The sequence below is a fragment of the Nicotiana tabacum genome, chromosome 9 (genome assembly GCF_000715075.1).
Source record: "Nicotiana tabacum cultivar K326 chromosome 9, ASM71507v2, whole genome shotgun sequence".
NCBI classification, from domain to species: Eukaryota; Viridiplantae; Streptophyta; class Magnoliopsida; order Solanales; family Solanaceae; genus Nicotiana; species Nicotiana tabacum.
In genome coordinates, this window is record NC_134088.1 from 9,904,737 (window position 1) to 9,910,638 (window position 5,902).

Sequence of the window (5,902 nt, forward strand, 5' to 3'; positions counted from 1 at the left end):
AAAGCTATACTTACGAAATTTTCATCATAATTTAATAATAAAGAGATTTAAATTATATTTAATACCGTAGAATAACACAAAGATTTATGATACAATAAAAAAGATCAACTGTGTTTTATCTCAATCCAAAATTTCCATTAAGACCTACATTTTTCGGATTTGAAAGAAGAAAGCTCATAAATTTAAGATTAAGAGGAATACTTATTTTATATAATTTTAAATTTTTGGAGTATCTTTTTTTGAATGTTCTTGCTAGAGATAATAGAATAGAGAAAAAAATACAAAAAATAATAAAATGACAAATAGAAAATTGGGGGGGGGGGGGAGCGGGCGGGGGAACCGAACCGGAAAATTACTGGGACAAAAGGAAATAAAAGCACAAAGAAAAGGAAAAGTCGGGCAAGGTTCAAGATAAATTCTAACTTGAATTTACACACAAGAGAAGCTTTCAAAAAGATCTACCAGCCATGACATCTTTGTCTAGTTTACGACGGCAGGTGGCAAGATCAGATATTTAACCCAGCTTAAGAAAATTTAAACATAGGTATATAAAAAATTTATCATCTTAGCGGGTGCCATGCCACCCCTTCCTAAAGGGGTGGATCCGCCACTGCCCACAAACAATACATGAGGTGTAAACCGCACTAGGCAAGCACGGTACGATGAGCTCTGACTGAGGAGGCAACTGGTGAGGGGTATCGCGGTAATGATTGGTGAACGAATTGAAATTTTATAATTAACGGCTTAATGATTTGGGGGCGGATTACTCAATTTCTTTATCGGATAAACTGTTAACCCGTTAAACTTTTATATCTATGTCAATTTCCATCCATTTCTTCTGTATTACATGGTTCATTGGCCTTCATATGATGGAAACTTAAAAAGGAAAAGGTACAACTTTTATTCTGAAAAGCTAGAGAACTCATTTTTTAAAGAATCCCCTTGGATAGGTGATAAATTAGAGTGCATATGCTTTAAGTCACAATCTTGAACTATATGATCAACAAAAGATATTAATCATCATTGTCTACTGAGATTGAGAAGCCTATATCTCTGTCTGTACATCAACTTGTTTTTAACAGCATTGCTAAAACCAACTGGATTATATAAATGCTCGACTAGAGACAGGCGAGCACCGAGCAAATGTAATGCTTCACTCCAAATTTTCATTTATCTCTAATTCTCAATTTTTTTTATTGTCTATTTGATTTAGTCAATAAACCGCCCGATAACAACCCGATAATTGCTAATTCGATACTAATTCGCCCGATGTCTTATTGGATGGCTAGCAGATTAAAATATTTATAACGTAAATATTCGTCTGATTCGCTCGATAAGCCCCCCTAACTCCGGTAGTGTGATTTTTGCCATCACCACTCACCAATAACTAAACAAGCCAGTAAAGTTTAAAGTACATTATTAAGGATCATGCACATAATTACCTACACGCACATATATATATCCAAAAATTTTTTGGCAGCATCACAAGCTTGGGAAGCATAGGAGCATATTTTACTTGCCATTTTCTATCTTGCTAAAATTGGATTTTCTGGCATTATTATTGCAGTAAAGTTTGACTTATAGAAGAGAAGACATTATTATTACGTAGCTTGCACTTTTTTCTCCTTTTATGTGATCCATACATTTCCACATGGGCTACAGTAAAAGCCGTTTTTGATTAAGCTTGATATATATATTGCTTCCAGATTCAGAAAATAAAAGAAAATAGGTTTCAAGGTCAGGTATATATACGAATTAATTCCTTTTCCACGATACACATTTTTTTGTGAATGATTTTCCTTCTTTGTCGCTCTATTTTTTAAGTTGTCTTTTCTCTATTTTCTGATTTTTCCCTTCTTACTAAGTTCATACTATACACCCTTACAATTGACTAATATCGCTAATTAGATGGAAGGAAAAATATTCCCGACAGCTATACATGTTCATGTAATCAGGGCGTACGCATAATTTTTTGTAAGCGGTGTCGCATTAAAAAAATAAACAAATAAACAAATTACTATAATGCTACACATTAAAATAATACAAATTCGAATCTGATTAAAAAATGAATTCAAGTATATTGGAGTACTACAACCCCACTCGACAAGTTTTCATTTTTTGAAATGTATTTAGAATATCCTTATTAAGAAATAATACTAAAAACTACTTTTTCTATATATAACACTAAACAATCACTTAAAAACTTTCATTATTTAACTTTGCAAATTGATTTGGACCAACTTCATCGTCCCCTAAGAAAATGATAGAAAGAAAATGTACCATGGAACATACTTAGAGGAAAAATATTGTTAATGGAACACAAATTTTTAAGCAAAAAATGCATAAAAAAGTTTACTCGATTTAAAATAGAGGCTGCTGAAGTTCGAACCCATGATCTCTCCTATAAAAGAGGAACACATGACCAAGAGAGCTAGCAAGATATATCTGCCAATCAGCGTCATTTCAACTTATTTAACAGGATATTGATAATTTACATATTTTTAGTGAATTTTTCCGGCGAAGTGGTGTCGGATGACACCTTTTACACCAAGGTGCATCCGCCCCTGCATGTAACACTGTAACAAGTTGGCTAATTAAAAGTCAAGACTAGCAGTTTAGTTGTCACTGCTATAATAATTGAAGGAGTTTAATTAGTTCTATGCGAAAGGAAAAATAAGCGAGCCCTTAACCCCGTTTGACTGTAAAAATGGCTCTGAACGCGCACGTTAAGCAGGGTTAGCTAACGTACGCACACAACCATGGCTTGACGGAAATCTCAAGGCACTGCACCGCCTACAGTACCAGAGACGGAAGGAGGAAGTAGACTGGTAACACCGGAATCTGGAGTATCCCAAGAATTAGGGCAAATTCAATTGGTCCAACGGACGACAGGAATGGGGAGTGCCCCTCCGGTGATGCAAGCTTCAAAATGTAATGAAATGGAAGTTCCCAAAAAAGCAGAAGTAGATGCAAACACAGCGGCAAGCAAATTGACTTTCTCGACGCAGAAAGTAAACCCTAGCCAGTCAGTGCCAACGATGGCTGATGTAGTGCAGGGGAATCAATCTCAACAACAAAGGCTTAAATTGGAGTACTAACCGCCGATAATAAAGGAAAGGATGAAGGTTGTTAGATTGAATCAAATTGAAGTGGATGAACAAACTCAGAAATGAAAGGCATCTCTAATTGGGTATGTTCTAGGTGGTTCACCCTCATTCAAAGAAATGCTTAAGTTCGTGTATGGTGTGTGGAATTCAATCATTACTCCGTAGGTATATCTACACAATGAGGGCTATTTCATTTTTCGATTCAATTGGGAGGAGGATAGGAACAGAATTATCCAACAAGGGCCCTACATGTTTCAAAATTGACATGATCTTAAAAAGTGGGAGCCTGACTTTCAGTCGAGCAAGGAAATGACTAGAACTGTTCATATTTGGGTAATATTCCCATGTTTACCAATTCAGTACTGGACAAAGGAGAATTTGGGTCGAATTGCAAGTTACCTAGGGAAACCTATATGTTCAGATAAGCTAACAGCCCAGTGTGATAGAATTTCCTATGCACGGATGCTTGTAGAAATGGATATCTCACAGGAGCTGCCTGATAAGATGCTGATTGAAGTGGAAGGTGGAAAATGCAGAGAACAAAAGCTGGAATATGAATGAAAACCAACATATTTTTAGGAGTGCCTTCAGATAGGGCAACATACAGAGGAATGCACAAAGATACAAGTAGCTCAGAGGTAGGCTGACACTCAAGAAAATCAGATGCCACCCAAACAACAGCAAGTGAAAGCAAAGAGACACCAGAAAAAGAAACAACCAACAACCCAGTGGAGAGTGAAGGTTGTGACTGAGCAATCCCGTATACAACAGAAGGCTATACCTGAACAATCCTCTAATCAGGAGGAAACCATAGTAGCAGAACTTCCACAACAAAAGGATAGAGGAAAGCAGATGATGAAGACTCAAGAATATGTACAATAGAAGGGGGCCTTATTAGATGCAAACTTAGAAAATCTGTTGAGAAGAAATAAATACAGTCCTTTGAGAATTAAAGATGATAGCAACACTGACAAGGTGACTGAAGGGGTTGACCTCAATGAGGAAAATCCCCCATGATAATAAGCTCGTGGAATATAAGAGGGCTGAACAAGCCCTTCAAGCAGAAAGAACTCAAGGCATTTCTGCTGGAAAATAATATCACTCTACTGGGCTGCCTTGAGACAAAGATAAATCCTAGGAGTGTTACTAAAGTTTGAGCTAAATTTAGTAAAGATTGGAAGGTGTACTCTAATAAAGCTATCAATGAGAGGGGAAAGATCTGGCTATTGTGGAAAGAACAAATAGTGCATGTTCATATAGTGATGGCTAGTTATCAACTGGTACATTGCAAGGTGAAAGATAAAAGTTTACAATTTACATGCGACATAACATTTGTGTATGGAAAGAATACTATAGCTGAAAGAAGGAACCTATGGGAACAAATAAGACAAATACATAATAATATGCAAGAGGCGTGGTTGGTTATAGGTGACTTCAATAGTGTATTAACTGTTGATGATCGAATCAATGGGCAACCTGTGCAACAAGCTGAATTGATGGATTTTCAAAGATTTATAGCTGACACTGGTTTGGGACAACTTAACAGGAAGAGTTGCCAATGGTCTTGGTGTAATAAGAGGGAGGCAAAGCACATGATTTATAGCAACATCGACTGGGCCTTTGGCAATGCCTTTTGGCTTACACGATATAGTAGTCTTGAAGCTATATTTGAAAAGCCTGGAGTATCAGACCACTCTCCTATTATCATTAACACAGAAGTAGTCAAGTCCTAACTGCAAAAGCCATTTAGACTCTACAATGTGCTACTGAATAATAAGGAGTTTGAGAAAGCTGTGCACGATGTGTGGTGTCAACAAATCAGGGGCATACTGTGTACTCTATATGGGTGAAATTATAGAGATTAAAAGACAAGGCAGGGCGGCTGAATAAAGAGGTATCTTCATTAGAAAGGAGATGGACAATTTGTGGGTACAATTGCACATTGCTAAGGGAAACTTGATGTGGATCCATTTAATGGTCATGTGATCTCAGAAGAGAAATAATTGCTAGTGTAGATAAGAAAATGGGAAGGAATTAATGAGCAAGTGATGCGATAGAGATCTAGAGCAATATGGATAAAAGATGGAGACCAAAATATTAAATTCTTTCACGCGCATCTAAAGGTTAGTCAGGCTAGGAACATAATTGATTCTATTTACAATGATCAAGGATCTAGAATCGTTGAGCCAGAACTGATAGAGAAAGAATTTACAGGATTCTTTAAATCTTTATTGGGGAAGTCTGCTGCTGAATTGCCATGTATTATCAATACAGCCAGAAATGGACCTTGCCTCACTAATGAACAACAAGGAGAGCTCAATAGGCCAATAACAGAAAAGGACATAGATCAGGCCCTCAAAGATTTGTCTAATGAAAAAGCTTTACTAGGTATAGATGGATTTCCTGCTGAATACTTTAAAACAAATTGGGGTCTACTAGAAGTTAAACAAGCTATACAAGAATTCTTTGCAAATGGGAAGATGTTGAGGAGTATTAACTGCACTATAGTTACACTGGTTCCCAAAGTTAACAATCCTACATCTGTTAAGGAGTTTAAACCCATAACATGCTGCTCTATAATTTATAAACTCATCGTAAATATTATAACAACAAAATTAAAGACTGTGGTTGACTACATTGTTGTGCCTTCTTAATCAACATTTATAGAGGAGAGGAACATATTGGACAATGTTATTATTGCATATGAGTTGGTTAAAGGATACACTCAGAAAGGGGTCTTACCAAGATGTTTGATCAAAGTTGACATACAAAGGCATATGATTCAGTTGAGTGGC